The sequence below is a fragment of the Vidua chalybeata genome, chromosome 10, assembly GCF_026979565.1.
Source record: "Vidua chalybeata isolate OUT-0048 chromosome 10, bVidCha1 merged haplotype, whole genome shotgun sequence".
Lineage (NCBI taxonomy): Eukaryota > Metazoa > Chordata > Aves > Passeriformes > Viduidae > Vidua > Vidua chalybeata.
The window spans coordinates 2,959,439-2,986,912 of NC_071539.1; the positions used below are offsets into that span (position 1 = coordinate 2,959,439).

General features: G+C 43.0%; 1 protein-coding gene across 5 annotated transcripts in view; it reads right to left on the reverse strand.

Annotated features, from left to right (window-relative positions):
* The window catches only part of BCHE (butyrylcholinesterase), a 49,955-nt gene extending 26,186 nt beyond the window's left edge, over positions 1-23,769 (reverse strand). Inside the window, exons 1-3 of one of the 5 annotated variants that reach the window (XM_053952118.1) lie at positions 23,676-23,769; positions 19,638-19,776; positions 16,212-16,274 (exon numbers count right to left, since the gene is read on the reverse strand). The gene's annotated coding sequence lies outside the window, so the exon portion shown is untranslated. Of the gene's footprint in view, positions 1-1,077; positions 1,132-1,271; positions 1,378-8,811; positions 8,977-12,664; positions 12,966-16,211; positions 16,275-19,637; positions 19,777-23,675 lie in introns of those variants that run through there. The other 4 variants (XM_053952121.1, XM_053952117.1, XM_053952120.1 and 1 more) reach the window with 4 other exon arrangements.
* Between the last annotated feature and the right edge of the window lie 3,705 nt (positions 23,770-27,474).

The following is a 27,474-nucleotide window of genomic DNA, read 5'->3' on the forward strand; positions in this document are numbered from 1 at the left end:
AGAATGATTTGGTTTGCTCTGTAAATCTCTGCTTAAAAAATCATTAATGTTGAGCATCCCAGGGCTCCTCTCAGCCCTTCTGCAAATCCAAACCCAAAATCCTGAGAAGCCACCAGAGCTGGGAGAAGGATAATGATGGAGAAGGGATGGAGGAGGGATCCAGTTGGGTTTTGGAGCACCCAGTAACACTATGAGATGGGAGAAGTTATTTCTCTGTCTGTTGTTGTGACACTGTTACTTCACTGAATTTGATCATGACCAAACCACAACAAGCTGGAAATAATAAGGTATTTAAAATATTGTCATTATGAAGAGAAAATGATGATAAGAAAAGCAAGAGACTTTGAAGTTCCTCAAGATTAATCCACTTAATTACTAATGAAAATTAATTCTCCTGCTGCACTTTCCTGTTAATTAAAAAGAGATGGGATAAACAATGTAGCATTGTAAAATATAGAGGCAGTAGCTTTAGATCATAATAGTAGTGAGAAAAAAAAAAACAAAAAATTCAGTTCTGTTCCTTTTAGCTCTGGCATTTCAAATAACAAGCTGGATCAAGCTTGAAAAACACTGAAGTTTTGTGCTACTGAATGAGAGGACTCATCTACTCTCAGGTCACTCTGCTAATATTAACAAAAGTAGCAAGTGAGAGAGGATTATTATTACACCTTGAATGCCTGGCAAATATTACATTTCATAAGGATTTTAATGCTGCTTTAAACCAAACTCAGCAATGTAAAGCAAACCGAGCAAAACAAACATTGATGATTACAATGAGAGTAAAAGGGTCAGAAGATTGCTTTAGCTCATCAACACCAACCCAGCAGAGTTATATCACGCAGTGTATTTGCACATTCTAAAAACCTGCTGCTGTAGTAGCTTCCCCCAGCAAAAGTTAAACAGACTCTACTTTTGCATTCTTATTCAGCGAGGGAACACTATTTATTTCAAAGCCTCTTTCCTCTCCCTTGCAAATCTTTACCCAGCCAAAAAATCTATACACCGGACTACATAATCGCTATTTAAATAGGAAAGATGGTTGAATTAATAAGTGATTTCTAGCTCAGCTTAATTTACTTAGCCCAGGATCCCTTGAATAATGCCAAGGTCTGCTACACACGCTGTTCCATTTGCAGAGCAGAGGCAGCTTCCCCCGGAGAGCAACAAATGGGCAGAGCAGAGCGTTCCCAGAGATCCCAATCCCCGCGCAAATCAAGCTGAACCGCAAATTATCCTGGCAGGCAGAGACGTGCAAAGAGAGAATCACTTACCCTGCTTCTATTACAAGAAACTACAAAGTTTTTAAGAGTGGGGATCTTGGGATCCCTGGGGGAAATGCAGCGGTGCAGCTGCTGCTTTAAGCCCGTAAATTGGCCGGTGCTGACATTATAATCAACTCTTTCTGACATGGAGCTCGCGAGAGTTGGCAGCAGCCACTTGATCTGCCTCCCATCCCACATCTGCTCCCAGAGCAGCCCTGGAAATGCTCCAGGGACAACCCCAGGCTGGGCAAAACCAGGCACAGGGCTGGGGGAACACAGCAGGGATTTGTTCCGAGCGTGGGGCATCTGTTTTATAAGAATAAATACAAATGTAAATAATTCAAGCCTCTCTTTCATCTTGCTTAGAGCACTCTCTCACCTGTACTTTTTTTTTTTTTTCTGCACTCAAACCTCAGATTTTCATTGTAAATAAGTATTTCTTATTGGTTTTAACAGCTGTGGCAGATAAAACAGAAATGTGCCCTGCCTGGACATGTCAAGCACCAGCTGCATCACTTGGCTCCTGCCCATCCAGGCTGTGGCACAGATCTGCATGGTCCCCTTCTGATTTTAGGGTTAAAAATGGGACCCACGTGGTGTCACATGCTGCTTGCTCTCTTTTCTTAAGCCTCAAACAGGAAATCCCCCGTGGTGCTGAGCACACCTGATATCCTCCTTTTTCCTGAGGCTCCTGAGCATTGTTCCCACCAGAATTCCACGCTGCAGGTGCAAAGCCAGGCTGAACCACGGCTGGGGGACGTGTCCTACAACACAGCATTAAAATGCAAAAATTCTGCAGGGTGCAGATGAAAACAGAGGGGAGGGGAAAAGAAAAAATTCCATACACCACCCTTATAAACTTTCTTATTAAACCCCCTTCCCCGAGCCACCCCATGGAACCAGAAAGCCACCCCTTGGAGCTGGGACTGCTGTCCCCCAGCAGCACCTGCTCTCTAGCTCTGCCCTGAAATAAAAAAAAAAAAAAAAAAAAAGAAAAGCAATTTTTCCACAATTTAAGCCTTTTTTTCCTGCTGTCCACATTTGCTTCCCCCTTTAGAGCCAAACACAATTACCTTCCCTGTTTAATAATCAAGCTCTGTTTCAATTACACAAAAGCAATATTTGGCAACGCATAGAACAGGAATAAAGCAGAAATAAAAAGTTAAGGATGAAGTTTATTGACCTTAATATGGAGATTACAAGTGGGGTTTTTAAAGCCAGCATGGGAATTAGTGTTTTAACAGAGGAAAGTTCAAGAAAGCAGGATTATTTCATTTCTCCTGGTAATTTTACCACGTCCTTTATAATCAGACCTTCCACAGGAATTTTGCATGGATATGTTCACTGGAGAGAATATGTCCCACTCTAAACCTAAACCACCATGGCAGGGGTTGGAACTGGCTGATTTTTAGATCTCTTCAACCCAGGCCTTTTGAGGAGTCCATAATTCTATGAAAAATCCCTAAACTTTCAGCACAGAACTGTCCAATACAGTGGGATTGCAGAATTCTTAACCATGATTGTTAACTCAGCAGTTTAATAGAAATATTTAATAATAAAATAGTAATATAATATTGTAATAATAATATAAATAATAATAATATAAATAATAATATATATTAACAATAATTAAATAAATATTTAATAAGAAATGTTTTAATAATACAATTTTAACAACAGAATTTTTAAAATAATAAAATTCATTCAGAATTATTTCTGGTGACAACTCTTGCTGATCAAAACCTTTCAAGTGCAGGAAACACTAAATGGTGCTACTCAAACTGAGGGAGTTCTCAATGTTTCAGCATTTGCTGCCTTTCTCTGCTGCCTCCTCAGCCCATTTGGGGACGTGGCCAGGTGACACACACTTCCTTCATTTCTGTTACATCAGAGGGATGAATCATAAACCCTAAATCTTGTTAGAGGCCACTTTAAAGCAAATTTCAGATGCTTATGACCATGCTTGTGCTCTCAACCTCTTTGCCTTGAGCAGTAGAGAAGCAGCAGGAGACTCAAAGACGAAAAATGCTGCTTCTAGCTTCATCTGTTTTCAAACATTGTCCGTTTTTTCCTTCATTTGCTGTCAGGGCTGTGCCTTCCCCTCCCTGCTCCTCTTCAGAGAGCCCAGGGCACCTGGAGCAGCCTCCTGCTCCGAGGCACTGCTTCACTAAATGCAAAATGTGGAGTTTTCTGACAAGGTGACCCCGGGATAAGTGACTCCACTGTCTCAGGCTGTGTCCAAGGCACCAGGAAACTCCAAGTTCAGCCTTGGGGTTACCTGGACGTCTTCAGGTAACTGTCAGACCTCTCCACTATTGTCCTTCAGATTAATGTTAGGCTATTATGCTGTACTTTTAAAGAAAACTAAGCCAAATTCTGTATTTTTTCCCCTTTAATTAAAAAAAAATTAACATATAAATTAAAGTTTCACAACTGTGTGCTGTGAGAGGAAACACTTCTTTTTAGTTATTACTTAGCTTGCTAAAAATACCTGGGCGAAAATTAGAGATTAAATACATTTAATGCCCTCAGTAATTGTGTGGAGAGTCATCATTTTCTCAGTGATCCTATGGGAGAGTGGAAGAAAAGGAGGTGCAAACCACTGGGAGAAATATATATATATATATGCTGTACACCTACATACATATATGTATTTATACTCATAGGTTTTGCCTTTTTTTTTAATATCTCTAACCATCTATCTAATGAGATTCTATAAGGTAATGTAATTTTTTTTTTATTTAGGGCAAGGTTCTTTTTGTTATTTCACGTGTACATGTGAAATCATTGTCACATTGACATGGGGACTTTGATCAAAGAAATGCCCAAGCATCTGAAGAAATGAAAGCAAAGTTCAGCTCTGGAAAAAATTTATATTTGTTAGTCTAAGAAGCTTAGAGAACAATAGGTATAATATATAAATGTATATGGAAATACATAAAATACATAATACATATAATACATTAAAATATTTACTAAAATATTAATATAAATATTAATATAAAAATAGTATTTTTTTGTGATTTAGTTCACAATTAACTGCCCCCTCTGTATTATTAATATCCTAAGTCACACACATTCCATATTATCACAGAATCATGGAATCCCAGGATGGTTTGGGTTGGAAGGGACCTGACAGCCCATCCAGTGCCACCCCTGCCATGGCAGGGACACCTCCCACTGTCCCAGGCTGCTCCAAGCCCTGTCCAACCTGGCCTTGGGCACTGCCAGGGATCCAGGGGCAGCCACAGCTGCTCTGGGCACCCTGTGCAGGGCTCAGCACCCTCACATGGAACAATTCCTTCCCAATATCCCACCTAAACTTCCTCTCTCTCAGTTTGAAGCCATCCCCTCTTGTCCTTTCACTCCGTGCTCTTGTAAAATCTCTCTTTCCATTGATCTTCAGGACTTAGCAGAGCTGAGAAATCTTTGAGAGAGAAAAATATTTGGAGAAATACATATCTCAGACGTTTCTGGTGGAAAACATGAGCCTCTCTCCCAAGGTGTTCTCTGACCTTGCACATGAAGATCCCATTCACCAGATTTGGTCCTGCCCTTCTAAGCCATCCATAGCTCAAAAAGAGCACCTGGGCTCCTGCCAGGATAACTGGCCTGAAAATCTTTGCAGGTGTCACCTCAAAGTAAAGGATGTCACACACCAAGAGTGGGCATGTCTGAGGAAATATTTACACGCTCACGGTATGTAAAAGTAGGAAACATCCTTATTTTCTTAAGGTCTGAGAGGGAAATCAATAAGACAATTATATCCAAACTATATTTGATGCATTTCTGTGAAGATGTGGGGAGGCTGCTTTAAACCTCGGCCTTGGTAAACTCCCCTGGGAGGGCTCAGCTCTCTCTCTGATCCCTGGCTGGATTTCCACACCGAGCATCTGCGTGACCTTGGCTCGAACCTCTGAGCAAACCACCCCGTCGTGAGAAAAAGCTGTGAGGGAAACAAGTAAACTCGAGCTCTACAGGCTCCCAAAGGTCAGACTGCAGACAGGGGGAAGATTGCTGAGAAGGAGACAGTTAGCAGCTCAGGGACTCGCAGGGAAACACATCGAAGCTGCGAGCTGTGAAATTTTCAGGTTAAAAAAAAGCCCACAGAAGGTGGGAGCTCAGCAGCAGTAAGGAATTGCAGCCACGTTATTCTACTGTGAATATTAGGAAATAAATCACTGCCTTGTCCTTCGAGCTTATCCTGCTTGCAGAGCATCTTTTCATGCCCAAATACAGTGACCCCGAGGGGTTACACCTCTCAACCATTTCCGTGTTTCTTTTTCCAAATCTCACCTTGTATAACCATGCCCACGTGTGTATCCATGGATTTAAACCAGGGACACCATAAATAAACCTGGACAGGGATGAAGTGCTGCTACAGATGATCGTAGCTGATGGTCAAACCCATCTGAAATTCTTCTATTATTCTGATTATTCCAAAAAGCCTCACCCCAGAGGGGTTCTGGGGCCAGCAGAACTGCACAACAATAGATCTGAAGGGTAACTTGATGATATCAGGAAAGGTGTTTCAGATACACACCATGAAAATGGGTACCAATTTATTAAGTATACAGAAGACACTAACACTCATGTAAGCCATTAAACGTGATTATATTTTCCCCTTATTGATTCAATTATGATCTGCTGTACCTTTCTCCTTATTACTCTAATTATAGATCAGTATAATTTCCTCTTTATTAGCACAATTATGGTCTGTACCTGTATAAATATCTTGGAGAAATCAGAGCCACTGAGAAAATACAGCCAGTGAAAAGATAACATTATTATTATTATTATTATTATTATTATTATTATTGTTGTTGTTGTTGTTGTTGTTGTTGTTGTTGGTTTTGTTGTTGTTGTTGTTATTTTGAATGTTAGCATATTCTTAGTTCCTTGTGGCATTGCATAATTCCATATTTTGCCTTTTAGTGATCAGGATCAATGAAGAAAATAAAAAAATGATTAATGTGTGCTCAACATGACTTGCATGCCATTATTGCAGCCTGGTGTTTAGCTTGTGAGAAAAAAAAAGCCTAATTAAATTATAAGTTACGTTTTTTCTGTATGACTTTTTTCCCTTTCTGTTTCCTGTTTCTTTCCTATAGATAGCAAAGCTCTAATTGTTTAAAATAAAGATATTTTAATTCCCATTATCACCTTACAACAGCAGCTTGAAATTCTCCATTTTATGCCCTCCCATACCAAAACTCTGCGAATAACTAAGGTCTGGTGGATCAATGAGCTCATTTGACTCTCTTAAGTAGAATTTGTATCTGAGAAGTGGGAATTCTTCCCAGTCCTCCCAATTCTCACTACTTTAGGCTTTGTCTAACATGATCCTCTGCCTTTGAGTTTCTGCACCCACAAGAGAGATGACATCTCTGATGGAAATGCCATAAGGATGTTCAAAGGTTCAGCCTAAGCCACTGCAGTTTTCAGATTCCAATTTCATCCAGCACGGTGAAAATAGGAACGAAAAAATTGATCCTGACACCAGGACCTGCTGGGACCTGCGGGTGGGAAGTTACAGAGGGAACAAATTCAGCGTGTCCCAGTCTGCGATCCCATAAAAGGGTCACGGCTCCTGAATATGTCACAACCATGGATTTTAGTGGGAATAATTGGGTGTTTGTCATGAGATAAAGCCTCAGGTCCACTGGTGCCCTGCTGTAGGTCTGAAGTTTGTGGAGAGGAGGTTTGACAGGTCACTGCAGCCCCTATGCAGCCAGGCTGCACCTTCCCAAAACTGCTCCAGCAGGTGGAAAACAGCAGGGATGGAAGGATTTAAAAGATGTGTGGATGTGGCACGTGGGGATGGTTTAGTGGTGGGCTTGGCAATGCTGGGTTTGTGGTTGGACTTGGTCTTACAGGGCTGTTCCAACCTAAATGATTCTGTGATGTGTCGGTCAACATCAGCACACACCTTATTTTTCCTCATAATTACAAAAAAATATTCCAGAACTATTTTCCCTTTGTTTTCTATAATTCCTAGCAGATTTGATATTTTTGGCTTTTTTTTCTTTCATGAAAGAAATATAACTTAGGGTGTAACAGATGAGCCTGGAAGAGGTTTTGCTTATTTTGTTACCTCTGGGGCACCACATGCCGACCTCTTCCAAAGGGTCATGCCCAGATCCCATTGGGAAACGGGCCTGGGAAAGCTCTTCCCCAGCACAGAAACAAACTTCTCAGGCTGGGTGGCTTTTCAGCAGAAGGCCACTTTGTCCTGTGGATGTGCAAGTGTTGTGTAAGCAGGAAAACCTCATTAAAAACATCTGTGCAAATTGCTCGGGAAGACGCCGCGGTGGGCGAGGAGCGGATAATCCATCACAGGGCCATCTGCTTGAAAAAACAGCCCTGGCAGAACAGGTGGCTTCCTGCAAAAAGACAGGAGACTCCCTCAGGTGCTGCTGTATGTTTATACATTAAGTACATAACACTAAGTGAAAGGTAAGATGATATGCAAAATATGATGCTCAGTATGGATTTTGAAGGTACAGATGAAAATGTTGAGGCCACATTGATTCCAAAGCTTGTCCATGTAGAACTATTAGGAAATATTTTATTATAGAGGAGTTAGAATTATCTTTAATAACAGTACATTCTGCTCATGATCATCCTGCCCTATGCAGATCCCTGATAGTTCATGCACCATAAATGTCTCTTTCCTTCCTCCCACTTTTGTTTGCACAATGGAAACCGTACTAGCCGAAAACAACAACTTTTCCAATCCCTTGCACTCTATCAGGTCAGAGCATTTCAACTCCAAAAATGATCCTGCAGCGTACTTTCCCTTAGCAGGAGTTGCAAGAGGTCGAAACAGGAAAGGAAAACTTCAGTGCAGTGCTGGAGAGCCTGGCAGGGCTCGCGGACCTCGGCTGGGGAGAGGAGTTTTAGTGGCTGCAGGACTGTTCTGATTCTCTGCTCATTCTCTTCCTTTTGCCCGGAGGCAGGTTCAGTACAAAATGCATGAAGAGAGTCCAGGGCCTGAAAGACTTTCTGTTTAAGTTGTCAGACCAAGGAGCCTGGGAAATTGAAAAATATGCCTAGGATCCTAAGAAAAGATTGGATTGCATTCAGACACCCAGAACTTATGGACACCACCATCCTTTTTGGTTTGTTTTAAATACCCCACTCTTATAGCTGCAGTTTTCTAATTTTCTCTCAATATATCACCAAAAATAAGGACCTTTTGATGGTAATTTTGACTAAAAGCACCATTTCCATCCATTCCCCGCAGTAAACAGAAGTCAGCTCTTGGGATTCAGAGGCTGCATTTTCTAGAAGTCACTACAGGCAACAACCAAAAGATGTTATTCAGAATATTCCTGGGCTCCTTAGCTGGCAGCCACCCCCTGGGGAAGGAAAAAACCACTTGGGATCAGCCTGCCCAGGAACTGCCAGTGCTTCTTGTTGGAGCCACCAGCACAGCTGTGAGTCTTGTGTGCACAATAATCAACCCCAATGTGAGATGCAGGGAGGGTTCTGCCTGGAAATGGATTTGGAAAGCACAGATGGAACCTCATGGCACAAACCCCTGTACCTTCATTTTTGCCAAAGGAACAACTTGCTCATGCTGGAGAAAGCCCACAGGTGGGCGAGTGGGTGCTGCTGAGTTTCACATGGATTGCCTTCCCTCAGCTTCCATAAAACAGAATCACAGCATCATTAAAGCTGGCAAAGACTCTCAGTCTATTTCCCAGAGCCCCTGGAGGAATAAAGCACGATGGTGAGGACTCGCTCAGTGAAAGCATTCAAGTGATTTTAATTTTCATGTTCACACAAAAGGAAGTAAAAAAAAAAAGGGCAAATACCATCATCAGCTGCTGAAAACATCGGAGGTTTTGAATGTCACACAAAGAATTGGAAGTGCCTGTGGGGTTGTTTCTCTGATTGAGCCCATTTGTACCTGTATCACAAATGAGCTGCCCTCCCCACTGAAAGGCCATTTACCAGTGGTTAGGATTTAACCACAGAAAGGGAAAAGCAATTTGCTCACCTTCCTATGCTCCCTTTCCTCTTTTCCTCCTCATCCTTTTATTCCACACCCCCCTCCCCAAATTTTAGCCACAATTAATGTTGCCAAAATATCTGCACTGATGTCCTCCCATGCAGAGTGTAAATTAATTCCTCTAGTAAATGTTAGCAGCAGCCATAAAGCAGCAAAATAAAATAACACAAAGAAAAGCAATCAATAAAAATCTGTACAGAAATTAAGTATTGGTGCATGAGATAGGAAAGGGCCTGAATCTGAGTGTTTTATAGAGAAAGCTGGAAGCTATTCCAGAGAAGATGAGCAAGGAGTAAAATTTATCAAATGTTGCTGGGGTAATTAAACCAGAACAGAGAGGAAACAAGATGTCTGACCAAAGGGAATGTAAGTGAATAAATCCAGCTCTTTCCATGCTTCCCAAATCATTGTCCCTCTGGGCTTAGGTGATCCCAGAGTGTCACCATGCAAATGATTTTTACCTAATGCTGAGACAGGTGTTACCATGATGGGTGCCTGGGCAGGGGGAATTTAGTTTGTGCTGAGCATCTGGTGCATGAGAAATGGGGATTCAACCTTTGGGATCAGCACAGAGGCTCTCCACAGTGGGAGAAAAAAAAATTCAAATTTAACAAAATATAAATAAATAAGTAAAAAGAAAGCAGAAGGCCCACAGTGCTAACACCACCAGAACATTTTGCTTGGAAAGCTGTGCTGGGTCACTCCACGGCTGGATTCATGCAGGGACGATCAGCTACGAGCAGCCCCAGTGGAAAAAACCTCTCCAATTATGACAAGGGGCATCTGGTGGGAGCAGAAAAGTGGGACCCACCCAGGGAAACTCACAAGGCAACTTTTGTCAGCCCACACAGGGTATGCCCACAGGAATGTCAGGCAGCAGGAGCTGACAGAGCTGTGTGGAAATGTTTATGGGAAGCACTGAGGAACTGAGAGGTGTTTGCCTGGGACAGAGCCAGCCAGAAATGGGCTCTGGAGTTTTTGGCAGGAGCTGGAATCTCAGTAGCAGTGAAAACAAGAGGTGGGATGAGGGCAGACCTTGAGGAGGAGTCTGGCCAAAGGCACAGGAAGGGCTCTGGCACCATCAGGATGAAATAAACCCATCCTAACCCAGTTATTAGCATTGTGTCCCTTTGACACGATGCCTGGAGTGTCTCTCCACGGGGCAGCTGCTGGATTGCATCATGTCAGAGCACAGCATGGAGCTATTAATGGCTTTGAATGTGATCCCCTGGATCCTGACAATACCTGCCATTAGGCAGGCCTTAATCACAGGATCACAGATATTGATATGCTTAAATCATTAAGCAAAGACTCAAAATGCTCTTCATTCACATGAAAATTATGAAATTTCAAACTAGAGCATCCACAGATCCAGTGCATGCTGGAAGAAATCTGAATTTTTATTCTCCACGTGTCCACCTATTTTTGGGTTAATGTCTGAGAGTTACAACCAGCTTTTCAAAAATATAACCAAAAAGTATTGCCGTTCATTTCCTTGGCAGACTGCTTGCATCACTTTAATTTAGGAAGCAAGCCGTGTTACAGCAACCACAGACATGTAAATGAGGCAAAAAATGGTGCTCGTTTTGTTGCTTTCCAAATTTAAGCTGACCTAAATAATTTAATACGAAATTTACAGCAGTGAGAACACAATTTGGTGGACAAATATGGGAACACAGTGAATTTGTACGACAGGATTTGTACTCCTCTGGGTAAAGGATGATTCACCATCTGTGTGTACTGAAAGCAGCTTTCACTTTGGGGGCAAACACAGTGCAGACCCTCTCTATTATCCTTCAATTTAGCATGGAAAAAGGGGAATTTTCTTTATCCCAGGAGAAAAACTGGGATTGTTTTCCAAGTGAGTGTTTGACACTCATTTGTCAGCATTTTGCTCTCTACAAGTACTTGAAAAGGGATCACACACAACTGGGTCTTGTTTTTCAGGTGACAAGTGACAGGACCAGAGGGAACAGCCTCCAGTGGCCCAGGGGAGGCTTGACTGGATAACAGGAAAGATTTCCTCACTGAAAGGGTGAAAGGCAATGGAACCATCCCTGGAAATGTTAAAAAAAAAGTGTAGGTGTGCCACTTGGGAACAAAAAAATGAACATGAACAACTTATGAATAATTAAAGAAATATAGGCATCTTAATTTTTCAGTTATTATGGTAACAGTGCAAGTAATATACTTTTCTTCCTTTTGTTATTAGTTAGGAATTTGTCATTGACTTGAATAGGCGACTTTAGTTTTTAAAGTGGTAACAGGTGGCAGATTCTCAGTTGAAAAACTTTGCAACTGGAATTTGCTTATGACATTACTAAATTAATGTGTATGTCTTAACGGATCTAGAATGTTAGAATGAGCAAATTCTTTGAGTTTTCTAGGTTGATCTAGCAGCATTGCATGGAGTAATGATGGCAGTATCATGAACAAACTTAGTAACATGCATTCTAGGGTATTTTTAATACACAGTAGCCCATACTTGAGACAGAAACGTAATACTTTCTTAGTAACCGAAATGAAATCAGCTATCAGAGACTTGTTCAATTTAATTTTAGTAAACATAAACAACAATAATAAATATTGTACTATGAATTCTAGGGCATATTTAGTAAACAGCTGCGTATATTTGTAACCCTTCTGTGACACCCTTTCCATAGTTTTACCCTTAGCACATGTTATTAGTTTATTATTTAATTAGTTTATTAGAGTCTGTGGACTATGAGAACCTTTGCGTAGTTGAAGCAGCAGAGGGCAAGGTGGCTGTGAAGCTTTGTTGAGGTTGGAGGGGTGAGAACCTGGCATTGCTTTTGTTGGCACTGCTTTGGCTGGAGCTGTTAGATTTTTTTTGTTTGCCTCTTCACTGCCCATACACAGGGAGCCGCTGGCTTCTCGCAGGGCGTGGTGAGAGGGTGGCCTGCTCCTGCTGCTGAGAGGTAGCTGCACTACGTGGCCAATTGTCGCTGTCGAGCAGGACGGGAACAGAGAACTCCAGATCAGAAGGCAAAGAAAATGAGCTCTGATTTATTTCAAATATACCGCTCTATATATAGAGGACATCGAGAAGACTAATTTCATTGGTCTTAAGAGTGAAAACATGTCACACCATTGGTGTGCAGTGAATGACGCACAGTGGCAGAGCATATCTATAAACAATGTGAATAACAAGATAAATTAGAGAATTATTTACATTCTTTCCCAACTGCTTCCCAGGCTCTTGCCTGGTTAGAAAACCTTTCTCTTTCTCTCTGACTGAACTGAGAATATCCACAGCCAATACCATTTTTTTGGGCAGGATTCTTTACTAATGTTCCCATAACATAAAACTCCCACATGCTCTTTACCCCCTGCAGGGGCTTTCGCCACGCTCTGGCAAACTCACCCTTGATGTCTGGCGATGTTGCGAGGCTCTGAGGGGCTGTGGCAGCGCCAGGATGGGCCAAGGCGGTTGGAGTGCCTCTGCTTCTGGGTTTGACGGCTGCAGCTCTTGATGATGTAATTCCTAGACCCACCAATGGAGGTGGGTCGGGGGCGGGGCCACGCCCACTGGAGGCGTGGCTGTGTTCTTGGAGGTTGGCTTGGGGCAGGGCCACGCCCACTGGAGGCGTGGCTGTGTTCTCAGAGGTTGTCTTGGTGTGAGGCCACGCCCACTGGAGGCGGGGCTGTGTTCTCAGAGGTTGCCTTGGTGTGAGGCCACACCCACTGGAGGTGTGGCTATGTTGTCAGAGGTTGGCTTGGGGCAGGGCCACACCCACTGGAGGCGTGGCTGTGTTCTCAGAGGTTGCCTTGGTGTTAGGCCACGCCCACTGGAGGCGGGGCTGTGTTCTCAGAGGCTGGTTTGGGGGCGGGGCCCTGCCCTCAGGTAGGCTGCATTGGGGTTGTGGGTACATCCCTTGACAGAGGCATGGCCAAGCTCCATGGAATTGGGGGTGAAGCCACCCGGCTTCAGGAGGAGGCGGCTTTGGCATTTCTATGATGATGGGAGGTGTGGGCGGCCCTGGCAGCAGCGGGAGGAGCAGCCAGTCTCAGGAGGAGCATGGAGCTGAGCCATGGGCTGCCCAGCTGAAATGGCGGCGTGGCCTGAGCCCCGCAGCGCAGGCACGGGCGCTCCAGCGCCACACAACAACTGCAGGGTGCCAGCACGGGCGCTCCAGTGCCACACAACAACTGTGGGGTGCCACCACGGGCGCTCCAGCGCCACACAACAACTGTGGGGTGCCACCACAGGCGCTCCAGCGCCACACAACAACTGCGGGGTGCCAGCACCCCGGTGCCACATAACATCCCGGCGTGGGCGCATCCCTGCTGCCGGCCGTGGCTCCACCTGCCACCAGGACTCCGCTGCTCGCCCCTGTTTCGTTGCCCTCCGAGGCTCTGCTGTGCAGGGAGGGTTGTGGAAAACAGCTCGCTAGGGAATGGCACTGCCGTGGGGGGTGCATTTAGGGTGGCTCGGCCACATGGAATGGCATGGATGCACACAGTGGCCATTTTGTCCGGCCGCATGTTCCATGGGCTTGGAAAGGCACCCATGCCCTCCAGTAACTCCTCCGGTGCCCAGTCCTCACCACATGCCTTGATATTTAACAGTCTTATTAAATCTTAGATAAGTTTCCATGGCTTTATAACTTTATCACGTTTTTGTTGCCTCTGGAGGCTGCTTGAATTATAAATTGGCCAGTTCATGCCCAGACATTAAAGTCAAAGGCAGCTTCTTCAGTTGTATTCAATCCGTGGTTTTTAGCCCATGTTATTAACACTAATAATGCTTTTTCATCATAATCTACTTGCAATTCCTCAAGAAGTTTCCATACCTTTAGTACTGGGTGGTCTTGCACAGAGACGAAATCTAGATGTACAAAATATATCTTCTGTGGGGTTTTTCTTCTATTTTTAGCTTCTCAAGGTTTTTGGTTTCACACAGCTCTTTGACTGTAATTTTTGCAGCCTTTGCTGCAAGGTGGGCTGTCCTCGCCTCTGTTTTTTCCAGCTTTTTGCTGTGGGGACAGGCTCTGCAAGCACTGCCCTGTGTCTCCCTCTGCTCTGCCCACAGGACAATTCTTGGACTGTTCCTCATCACATCAGGGTCACCACGTGTTACCGCAGCACTAGACACCCAACAAACCTCCGCTGGCCACCAGCAAACTGCGTGTTTTATTGTTCAGAGCTTACTTTTATAGGCAATTCAAACCTCCCAGGTCTACACAGCTCATTGGTCTGATCTTTACACCCCCCAGGCTCTGGACCAGTGAAATGTTTGCACCTCAGGAAGGATGTTTTTGGGTGAAGGCCCTGTCAGTCAGCCCAGGGGTCAGTTTATGGAACTGGGCTGGGTTTCTTATTTATAACCGGATTAACGCTCAGTACAAGCCAGCTTCTACTGTGACATAATGTGGCAACAGGAATGGTTGGACTCGAGCATCTTAAAGGGTTTTTCCAACCTTCCATGATAGGAAGATGTCCCTGGTAGTACATTAAATTATTCCTGACAATTCTTTGTGCTAACATGAAAATATGGAATAACTTTGTGAAACAGCAGGGGAAGGAGAGCAGAGAATTTACCCTGTCAGTGCTGCCCCAGGCATCACCCAGCACCTACAGCAGGAGGAGATGTCAGCTCAACCCAGCTGATCTGAGCTTCTCCATCCAGGCATCAACACTGTCTGCTGCTCCTGAGCAAAGCACAAATTAGTGTCTGAACTGATGGGAAATAATTACAGAGTGATCAAAGCACGTCAGGCAGGGCGACCTGACATCCCTGTGCTTGCCAAGGGGTTTTAGACATCTGAAAAATACTCTGGTTTTTCCAGTCTGAAGCTGGATGTGTGGGAAGCTGGGACAGCTTCCATCTCAGGGGTTTGGTTTCTGTCCATGGTTATGGTTAGCTGAGGCACAGCTCAGCATCCTTCCCATGGCTGTTCCAGAGGGATTCAGGAACTGCATTATCTCCCTGTGCCTCAGTGGGATACAGGGGAAGGTTCTGAACATGTGAACAGCAGTAGGAACTCAAGGAAAAGAAGAATCTTCCTTCCTTCCTTCCTTCCTTCCTTCCTTCCTTCCTTCCTTCCTTCCTTCCTTCCTTCCTTCCTTCCTTCCTTCCTTCCTTCCTTCCTTCCTTCCTTCCTTCCTTCCTTCCTTCCTTCCTTCCTTCCTTCCTTCCTTCCTTCCTTCCTTCCTTCCTTCCTTCCTTCCTTCCTTCCTTCCTTCCTTCCTTCCTTCCTTCCTTCCTTCCTTCCTTCCTTCCTTCCTTCCTTCCTTCCTTCCTTCCTTCCTTCCTTCCTTCCTTCCTTCCTTCCTTCCTTCCTTCCTTCCTTCCTTCCTTCCTTCCTTCCTTCCTTCCTTCCTTCCTTCCTTCCTTCCTTCCTTCCTTCCTTCCTTCCTTCCTTCCTTCCTTCCTTCCTTCCTTCCTTCCTTCCTTCCTTCCTTCCTTCCTTCCTTCCTTCCTTCCTTCCTTCCTTCCTTCCTTCCTTCCTTCCTTCCTTCCTTCCTTCCTTCCTTCCTTCCTTCCTTCCTTCCTTCCTTCCTTCCTTCCTTCCTTCCTTCCTTCCTTCCTTCCTTCCTTCCTTCCTTCCTTCCTTCCTTCCTTCCTTCCTTCCTTCCTTCCTTCCTTCCTTCCTTCCTTCCTTCCTTCCTTCCTTCCTTCCTTCCTTCCTTCCTTCCTTCCTTCCTTCCTTCCTTCCTTCCTTCCCCCTTATTCTACACTTTTCCAAAACTCTTTGTACAATTTTTCAGAAATACAGTCACTGCTGTTCAGAGTATTTTGTCCTATTTATGTAACAATGCATTTCTTCTGTAATAAACCAAAGCAGAATAATAAGTATTTTCACAAATTTCAGCAGTATTCATATACATTGGTTCACAGTAACGTAAGAGAAAAGAGAAAGTTTAAGAGAAAGCTTAATACTCAGTTTAGATGCATGAATCACACACACCTCCAGTGGACTCCAGTGCTTTCTTGAGAGTGATTGTGAGTCATTCCTCAGCCATGGGCTGGCCTAAAGGACAAAGAGGAAGCAATGAGACACCTCAGCATTCCCATGTGGAGACAATCCTTTAGGAATATTCATTGTATAAAAACCATGAGCCTTTTGCCACAGAGCACTTCAGTCCTCCAGTGGCTTTGAAAATCCCTTTGCTCTCAGCTCCAAAGCCACATAGGTGAAATTAAAGGTTTTTTATATCAAGTAGGACTGAGCTTAACTCAGGGACTCCCGGTCTCTGGAAGTGTCCAAGGCCAGGCTGGATGAGGTTTGGAGCAACCCAGGGTGGTGGAAAATGTCCCTGCCCATGTCAGGCGTGGAACTGGATGAAATTAAAGGTGCCTTCAAACCCAAACCATTCTATAACTCTATTATTCCAAAAAGCCTTGCCCAGTGTCAGGAGCAGCACCAGCACTGGACTGGAAACCCCTCTCTAGTCACAGTCAGTGGCTTTTGTTCCATCCTACATGATCAGACAATGAACTGAACATGTAGCTTGCAAGAGACTTTGTTCAGCACCCACATCTGCTTTGCTGGCAATCACACAGCCTGTACTTCACAACCAAGCAAAACAGAAAATGTAATTAATTTGAAAATTCTTTCTGAGCAATTTGCCGCCCATTTCATTTCACTGCCACCTCAGAAGTTACACTCTGACCAAAGCCACTTACCCTGAAGACACACAAGAAAATGAATAAATATTATTATTGGTGTCTGAATATTCAGTCTATGTAAATGCATTATATACCTTGCTTGGCTTTGTCATAATAGAAAAAGCAAGACAAAATTCCAATTTTTTCTGCTCACACTTTCCTTTTGTCCTTTCCCCCCCACCCCCCAAATTTCGCATGGTACATATTGCAAGATTTTTTTTTTCTCAGTTATATCCCTCTAGTTATTATCTTAAAAGCAAAATTCAGATATATCCAGCACCTTCAGAATCAGGGGTGTTGGGAAGGACCTGTTACTTCATCTTCTTGTGCACATGCCCTGCTGGTTTCTATTTATTCTGCAAAGCTCGGGTAAAATGGAACCTTACAAATGAATTAATGAAAACAGGCTTCAGTTCTGTGCAGGCAACGAGCTGGGTTCTGGGGAAGGGAAATTCCTGTGCAGATCCTGATACACTGGAATAACCAGAAACCACCAGGTTGTGCTGTTGCCCTTAAGCAATGCACATCACCACAGAGCTGTGCTCACTCCTGGCTGCAGTTTGTTTGGGAAGACCCTGAAATCCTGGAAAACCACTTCCCTCAGACTCATTTTCACTTGTGATTATACAGCTCAGTATTTTTCCCCGGATTTTGGATCACTCTGAAAGCCACCAGAAGTGTTTGCTGGCCTTGAAATTCGGGTAGGAAGAAGAATGAAAATAAACAGTAAAATCAAAAGTATTAAAATAATGAGAATAAAACAATAAAAACAAAATAATTAAAAATAAATCAGCCATCAGCATAACCTTAGGATGTAAACACTGCACAGCTCACCCAAAACTGGCAGGTTTTTTTAAAGTTTATACCCAACCTATTTATTTTTCTTGCAAACTTCTAAACAAAATCAATTTTTCAAGCTTCCCATTGCATGTTTTCTAAGTACACCACAGCTAAACTGAGCAGATTTGTTCCTACAGGACTGAGCACCTCAGGCAGTGGAGTGACCCAGAGTTACTTTCCCACTCTGTCTGACTAAAGAGATGTGTTAATTGCAGAGTAATTACAGTTTTCATTAAATACAGAATACACAAGAATGTCCATGCAGAATCTGAACAAAGGTAAATCAACAAATCATAAAATCCCAGGATGGTTTGGGTTGGAAGAGACCTTAAAGATCACCCAGTGCCACCCCTGCCATGGCAGGGACACCTCCCACTGCCCCAGGTGCTCCAAGCCCAATGTCCAACCTGGCCTTGGGCACTGCCAGGGATCCAGGGGCAGCCACAGCTCCTCTGGGCACCTGTGCCAGAATCTCCCCACCCTCACAGGGAACAATTCCTTCCCAGTATCCCACCTAAACCTCCCCTCTCTTGCTTTAAAGCCATTCCCCTTTTTCCTGTCACTCCACATCCTTACAAAAATTCCCTCTCCAGCCTTATTTTCGGCCATCCTTCAGAAGGGGCCAAATAAAGTCTCTTTTCCAGGGTGAAAAACTCCATTTCTCCAGCCTTTCCTCCCAACAGAGCTGCTCCATCCCTCTGATCATCCTGGTGCTTCATCTGGACTCTCTCCAAATGTTGGGGAAGTTTGCAGAAGTAGAAGAGCAGGCCAAGCACAGAATTACACAAGTAAAACTTTCTAGCCAACAAAAACCTGCATCTCAGTAAGAGATGATGTTTTTGTCTCCTATTTCCACCCAGAGGTTTTTCTTCCCTGAATTGATCTGAGCACTTTTTGTAAACATTCGGAGTCCAGAACATCTGGTGCCAGACCCAAGTGAAAAATGCCACGAGCCACAGAAAACTTCCTTGTGGTTTGCTTTTCAACCCACCACCTGCCAGCCTCCCATGTGATAAAGAAAAAAGCAAACCTGGCAAAGATTCAAGGCTGGGTCCTGATTCTTTCCCTTGGAAATGCAGGTAATTGGATAAAAACAGCTTTAGGGGTTTGTGGTGTGACAGATGAGACCATTCCACCACACAAACCCAAACCGGGACCCCAAATCTTTAGATTTAGAGCAAATAACTGACAGTCACATTTGGAGATGATTTAGTTGAATGTACATCTCTAAGCATCTGATTGTTTATTCTCCTCTTAACATTCCCAAAGATTTTAGGAGTCTTCCCCAGCTACCCTTGAACTTTTTCCCTGGTGCTGAGGAGCTTTTCCACGTAGTTTCTTCCTCCTCAGCCGATGCAACACCCACCGTCTCCTACCTTCCCTCAAAGCACTCCAAGGAAAAAAGCTTTTAGCTCAGCTTGAAAAGAAGAAGGAGGAAGAATCCTTTTCTTTCATGCACCTCGGTGGGAATACAGCAGATCAGGAGTTGTTAGAACACAAGGAACACAACTCAGGTTATTCAGCTCCCAGGTGGGAGCCGGGGCTGTCCTGGCTTGTAGAGCACAACTTCAGTAGCAGATTATGTGCTGCACAGTGGTTTTCTCTCCTAAAATAGTCTCCTGATGGATACAACAAGATTTTTTTAGCTACTGAAATTCACAGCAGCCCTTCAGAGCCTGCTCCTGTCCATCTATTTCACCGAGATGTGAATCTGTCCTTCCACAAAGAGGGTAATTATACGTTGGATGTGCTCAGATTTCCTCCTGTCTAAATTATCGACAAGCAGCTGCTCCTATGTCAAGTTCAGAGTCTCTGATGGGCAGATAAATGTGAATATTTAACTCCAGAGTATCTACAAAGTGGGGAAAGAGGGGCAAATCCTCACCTTCCCTTTGGACTCGTTCAAAATCTTGCCCCACAGATCTGTTGAGTGCCATCAGGAAGGTCCACAGAATAAAAGCAATCTGAAGGAGATCATCCAGTGCTGGTTTTAGAAGGCTTTTGACCCAATCCATCCCCAAAACCTATTAGGGAAATTTGAAAACTGCAGGGTAAAAGGTAATTTTCTGCCATGGATTAACATGCATTGGTGAGATAGGGAAAACAAAGGAGAAGAAAAAAAAGATCTAATTCTTGACATACAGAGAGGTTAATGTGAGTGCCCCAAGATTTGCTGCTGGGATGGATTTTTTTTTTTGTCCCTTTAAATCCTTGGCATAATGCAAGAAGTCCTGGCTTACTCAGCAAATATTCTGCACTTCTCTTCTGCAATAAATCCTCGTGCTTGCTTTAGCTCAGGCTCCTGAGCTGCTGTGCCCCAAATTGTAACAGCACCCACAAGACAGTCAGGGCACACCAGGAGGGAGCTCAGTCTCCATGTGGTTCCACTGCCCTAGAAATATCCCGAGGGGGGAATCTGTATTACTTGTGATTTCTCATAAATCAGAACAAAGACATTTTTTCTTTTAAACATCCTGCCAGTCTGAAGTTCTGCAAGGTAGATAAAACATATTTTTCCCTTGTATATATATTTTCTAAAAAATTGTGAGCCATGCTGGTGCTGTGGAAAATGTTGCTATTACGTGTGAATGAATGGCATCAAAAAGATTCTTTAAATCCAAAATAAACTTTGTCTTGAAGGTTTAAGTGATACCACGGATGTGTGCAGATGTTCAGCATGAAAAGAAGCCAGCAAATGGAGCCAACTGGAAAAAAACAGTGGAGGAACTTTCATTCAGATAAAGATTTATGAGTTTACCAATAGAGATACTAATGGATTCAGAGGTGGATGTTTGGCTGTTAAAAAAAATTAAACAACTCAGTAAAAGTGTCTGCTTATTCTTCAAAAACCACCCCAAAAAGTTAATGTGTTTCATGGCAAAAAAGATGAAACCCAAATAAATGTTTGGTGTCGTTGCACATCCTCTTGATTTTGAATTGTTTCAGTCACGAGACAGAAAATATGGAAAACGTTCTGAAGGAGCAGACAGGAATGTCTTCAGGGCAGCAAGAGTCTGAAAAGTATAAAGGCAGTTTTACACAAGGTTCTGCTCCTTTTTGACCATTTCAGCTGTGCCATGTCCCAGAAGGTGACAGGCTGCCATGGGCACAGTGGTCAGAGAAACCTGACTCAAACATCCCAGGCACATGAAGCAAGATAAAAATCCTGAATACGATGAATGCTCACTATTCAGAACATAAATTCATTAATGGTCAGTCCAGCCAAAAGGTTCTCTTGGAGGTGTTGTTTCATAGGCACCACGGCAGCAGGAACTGGCAGAAAATAAAGTTGAATATTTCATTTCCATTGTCAGCCAGGATCTCAGAAAATCAAAATTGATATGTGGGACTCTGGAATATTTTCATTTGCGTTATAAATAATGCTGCCTGGTGGAGGACACCTAAACCACCTCATTTTCCTAAAGATGTGTTTGGGAGATTTCCAGTTTACACAGTACTTTTACCCTTTTGAGAATAATGGAGAGCTGAAGTCAATAATTGTATTTTTTCTCAGGTTTTGTGTTGCACATGCAAATAATTCACCTTCTATTCAAGATTAGCAGTTGGGAAGTTTTGATGATCTCTTATGGAAGAGCATTTAGCAGTCACTCACGACTGGCAACGTTACTGCCCTTTCCAGATAAACCTACACAAATCTCTTTTTAATATAAATTTTACAATATCTTCCCTTTCTTAATGTTACACTTATATGAAGGGAACACATTTCTAAGCCACTCCAACCTATTTTCAGCTGTTTGGGGATAAGAAAAAAAATTACTTTCCCCTCCATCATCCAAGTAAAGTTTGTCCAGCCTGTCCTTATTTGAAAGCATCACCCTTGATGTGGAAGGAGCAAAACTATTGCATGATTATTTTCATTTTATGTCTTTGAGGTCAGTCTGGTAGAGCACAGGTCATCAAAAATGATAGTATCACCAAGACATAAAAAAATAAATAGTTTTTGTAAAATACACACACACACAGTGGAAACTTCTCCAGATACAATTTCTCTTCAAAAAGCTGCTTTATGTAATTCCATGTTGACTGAAAGGATTTGCAGGGTGAAATACATCCAAATTAAAATCAGCCACTTTAAAAACATGGAAAGAAAATTGCTGTGTAACAGCCACACTTCTGCCAGAGAAACCCAAGTGCAGAGAAGGGAAGAGAAGCCTTTCCGAGGGTTTTACAGCTGGGAAAGCCTGGGAACTTTATTTTTCAGAATTCTTAGAAATGCAACCATTTGCTGCTATTGCTCAGTGAAACAAGAGTGCTGCTTATGGAAAAGTGTTTATGCAGAGATTGAGAAGATGAGGAGCTCTGGAGCAGCCTGGCTTCTCCAGGATCCAAAAACCCGAGCACAAATCTATAAAATGGGATTAATCCCAGGAGGAAGAATGCAAAGATTTAACCAAGCAGCACTGCAGGATCACAGGTGTTAATCAGCTGAGTTACCTGCAGCAGGTAATGATTAACTTAATTAATTGTGCCAGCTCTGGCTGCTGCAGGTGCCCTTGGGGGCAGCTGGGAGGGAAAAGGGAAGGGAGAAGGGGAAAACTGAGCACAGTTTCTGTGTCCTGAGGAAGCTGGAGAAGAAGAAAGAGCCACTCCTCAGGGCTATCATGCAGGTTACATTAATAATTGGAATTTTTAACTGCAAAAGCTCTGGAGTGTTGATGCCTTTTATCAGGACTACCTAAAAACCAGAGGCCAGACAGAGTTCAGGGAATAAAAAGCAGTTCTGTGTATTGAAGGGCCTTCAGGTACATTCAGGGCAGACCAAGCCCCCAGGGGCTACACCCAAAACGGACCACGGGTCACAGGATTCATACTTTTATAAGTTTGGCCCATTTGCATATTGGGGGTTAATCTTCCCAAATTTGTTAATAAATTAATAAAATAATAATAATAAATGTCTTTAATAATAAATTAATAACATATTTCAATTTCACCTCAATGTCCTGCTAACACTTTAAAGAGAAAAGAATACGTGCAGTTTCATGACCTTGTTGGTTTGCACCACCCAATGCTAATGGTCCCTCCAGTATTCCTGTGCAGTTTTAAAGTTGACATTGATTTTTTTTAGGTTTAGATGATGTCTCTTCCTCCCCTGCAGCTCTGCTTGTTCCTACACTGTTCCCCTGTGTGAGTGACCCCACATGAGCTGGGTGCAAAGCACCCCCTGGCCTTTCCCTGTGCCTGTTAATTTTGTAGGGCCTCTCAGCATCAGGAGTTTGCATGCCCTTTCTGTGCTTGTCTAAGGTGAATTTTCTCAGTGTTTAAACATGACTGTGAAGCACTGCAATCCATTGAAGTGCTTATCCATTCTTCAGAGCATTTCCTGTACAAGCTGCTCCAGTGAGTGTCACTCCTGCCCATGGCAGAGATGATCCTTAAGGTCCCTTGCAACCCAAAGATTTCTAGGATTATTTATTTTGCTTTTAGAAAGAACCAACACCACAACATTTTCCCCCATCAGCAATCAGTTAATTGTCCCTTTTGGGGTTCCCACAGAGGAGGAATCCCCCCCAGTTTCCTGTTTAAACCCCAAACTCGGGGCCAGTCCTGTGCAGCAGCTGCTGCAGGCTCTGGGTGCAATTTTATGGTTTTCCTGCATTCCTGGGGCTGGCTGCAGCTCTGAACACCCTCCAGCTGCTCTGCTTGGTCCCTGTGGCACCGAGGAGGGGACAGTGCAGAGTTCAGGACTAAAGGACACCAGGGAGCCCCTCCAGCTGTGCTGCTCCCATCCTGCACCCACTGAAATGTCAGAGCTGTGGAGGTGGCATCAAATTAACCCAGAAATGTAGGGGGGACAGCAGGGTTTGTTTATTCACTGTAACCTGCCTGTCTGATCACATCAGCACTTCCGCCTCTCCCACTTTTAGCACTCTTGGATCTGAAAAGGAAGCAGAAAAACACCAACCTTGAGAGCTGGTTTTTCCGTCTGGCTGCTTCTTTCTTTGAATAAAAGAGTTTTCCTGGGCCAAGAGCTGACTACCAAAATAGCCAAATTATTTCTGCCCAGAATTTCTGGTTAACCTGTCAGATAAGCAGGAAGTTCGGGAGCCAGCAACACCACATGACTGCAAGGATATGCTATTTTTTATCTGTAAATAATGTACTGCAGTAACGACACTTTGGCAAACAAGTGAATGAGCCACACCCACATTTCTGCTTTCTGTGTTTGCACATCTGTGCTTTTCCCACTTTGCTGAAACCTTTCCCTGTTATTGCTTATTTTTTATAGTTACTGATAGGACCAGAGTTTTGTATTTACTTGTAAATCCTTTCCAAGGTCCCAAAAAAAGGACATACTTGTTGATTTAATTGTTCTATAAAACCATTTTCAGTTTTAATTCATGGGGCCGACTTGTCATTTGAGTGGAATTTACATTCCACATTGCTTTTATTAGAAATAAAGAAGCATTAAAATCTAGAATAACTCAGTTATTCAGTTTTCATGTCTGGTTGTGCTTGGCTGTTCAAGTGTGGGACATCAGCTCAGGGAGGAAGGGCTGGTTCTGCTCAGGGAGCTGCTGGACCATTGAACTGCTTCCTTTTCCACTTCCCATTTCCTGACAAAAAACAAAACAGTTGTTTTGGGTTTGTTTTTTTTTTTTTTAATACTATTTTCTGTGAGCAAATTAATTGAATATAAAACCTCTGGAAAGAAAATGTCTGAAAAATAATTCCAGTTGAAGAAACTCCACTGTTCAGTTCTCATCAGATCTGCGGTGTTGTCACTCTCACGTTGCCACCTGGTTGTATTGCCAGTCCTGTGTGGATTTGCCATCTGAATTTCAAAACCTTGAGTCTGAGCCATTTATTTAGTCCTGAATTTTGGCCACCCAGAGCAACCCAAGGAAGTTGAGCAGGAGAGAACCCTTGGCTGGCTCCAGCTGCTCCCAACCCAAGGAGCTTGTTGTTATCACGCTCCTGATCCCATGAAATGGGACATTAAATGTCTTAAAAGGTTCAAAGGTGACCATGGCCAAAGCTGAAGAGGGGGGCGACCCTCAGGAAATGTTCAAAGCCAGGCTGGAGGAGATAAAAGAGCTAAAGGGACCCCAAAGGAGTCTCCCCTGTGGAAATCCTGGGGAAGGTGATGGGAGCAGTGTCTGAGCAGGCTCTGGGAGGAAAGCTGGGCCAGGGAAATGGGTTTGAGCTTGAAAAAGTCAACAGGAAACCTGACAGGAGTCTCTCAGTTGTGATTTCTGCTTATTTCTACAGCATATAAGAAAATGTGGCTTGGATTATGTAGATTTTTTTGCACCTAAGGAATACTTCACTAATGCCAACAGTGCATTATTTCATATAAGTAACTACTGGCTTTTTTTATTTTGATTATTAGTGTGTGAAAAATGCTCCCTGGGACCATAATATTTCACCTCTGGATATCTGACTTTTTCTGTGCACATTAAGACAGCTCTGCCTTTCAGTATTGTAATTTGGAAATATAATCTACACACACTTCACAAGAATTTACTGTGTGTCTTGATCCTTGACCTGTTTATATAGTAATTATTAACCAGCTTAATTCTGAGAACTCTGCTCGTGTTATGTTTTTACACAAGATATCTTGGCATGATAAAATGATGCCTCATACAAGTCAAGGTTGTTTTTGCTCAACCAGAACAGCCACATTAATTCTAAATTCAGTGTAAACAAGAAGCAGAATAAATGTTTTCCAAGTAGAGGAACAAACCTGGCAAGGAATAAAACACATTCATGCTTTTAAGGTTCACAATACAAGTGTGTAGAAATACAGAATCTTGGTTTTCAGGAATGTCAGGGCATTTTACAGTCCACGGTTTATGTATTGTTTCCCTTTTAATTTTGAGCTAATTCTTTACTTAACCAGCCTTAATCCTTAATCTGTTTCTTTCCAGGTATTTATAATTTGTGCACATATCCAAGACTGAATTTAATTTGAGTCTGAATTGGGACTGATCCTGAATGTCTTTTCAGGCAAGTGCAAATCAGAGCAGTGACTGAATTTATTGAGGAGAAAGCAGCAGAGAACCACCCCCCTGCCAGGAGCTTTGACTCCCAGAATTGGGGGGCTCCATTGATGCCAGTGCTGCTCTCAGAGTTTGTGTAAGGATCAGAAGAGTCACTGCTTTTAATAACTTCTTCTTACAAGATTTCTCACATCAGTGCTCCCCTGACTTCGAGGAAGTCATCCCCTAAACCACACTCATACAAACCAAACACACTCAGCTTCATAACTTCCTCTCCATAAAATATCTTTTCCAGGCATCCCACCTTCCTTTTCCAGAATATTCCCTGTTTTCAGGATCAGCCTGGATATTAGGCTGCAGAATTAAACAGATTGTTCCAATCAAGGGCTCAGCAATGCCCTGTGGACAGCTGCCACCTCCTCCCTGTTTTTGCTCCTTCCTGTCCTGCTTTTGCCTTCAGGTGTTGTGTCCTGGCCTTTCCTGCAGCGTTCCACTGACACTGAATATTCAGCTTCTCATCTCTGATTTCTGCAGTGCAGGACATGTTGATTTATTTTTTTTTTTCCCAGGCATAAATTTATGGTGTTGCAGATGTACAAAACGTGTTTTGCTGTAATAAAATCTATTGATTTACACTAAGACATGGAAAGCTTTCTCTAGCATTTCCTTAACCCACAATTCATTGTGCATTAGTATCAAATCAGGACAGAAAGGGCCAAGAAGTACTTTTAATGTTTTCTACCATAGACTGTAGCACTGTCTAAAGTCTAAAAACTGATTTATTGTTGCCTAAACTCATTGTTGATCATTAAAACTGGTACTAAAGCGAGTGAAATCCTGTAATTTACCACACACTGAAATATCCCAGGGTATGGATCTTCCCCTGCTGTAAACAGTCATGCTCAAATTAAAATGAATAAACTTGGGATCATTTACACCAAGTAAGAACTGGCATTTCCCGTGTTTACAGATATTTAGCTGTATTTAAAATTGCTTTTTTCACGCTGAAATGGAAAAAAAAAAAAAAGCCTTCCTGATTTATCATCTGAAATTTGTCTTTGCTTCCTACATTTGGTGGAGAGCTGGGAGCCAAAATGCAGGGGGTGGAAAAAGGCAGGAATTGCTGGATAGAAATAGCTCCCTTCCTTATCATGGACTCTGTGATAGAAAAAAAAGTCAGATTTTTGTATTTTTCCCTTTGATTAATATTTTTAGTCAAACTCTTTGCTCTGTGAATGAGTGGGCACATGCAAACAAACAAATTCACTAATGGTTTTTAGCGTAGTTGGTAGTTTTAGAATCTCAAGATCTAAGAAAAAAAAATGAAGCCAGAGAAGAAAAACTCCAGAAAAGAAGTCTTATATCACTTCTAGACAGTATTTCTAGCAGAAAAAAAAAGAGTATTCTGAGACAAATTGAGGTAAAAAATGTTCTCTGCTAATAAATCTTTGGGTTGCTGCTACGAATATCCCCATTTCCCACCCCAGTAAAGCATTTTATTTTTGCTTGAGAAGAATGAAGCAGTTTGAAGCTACTGCCTTGAGAAAAGGCTGTGATTTGAGAAAAGGCTGTGATCTCAGTCAGACAGGGGTGGGAGCAGACTGCACAATCAGAAGATATGAGGAGTGTTTATTCCTTATTAAGAACAATTTATCCTCTGATATTTCTGCATCTCCTGGTGTGGGCTTTAAACCACATGGAGCTTGCACAGGGAGAGGTCGGGAGAAGATCTGAATCTTTTCAAGGCAGATGCATTTCCTG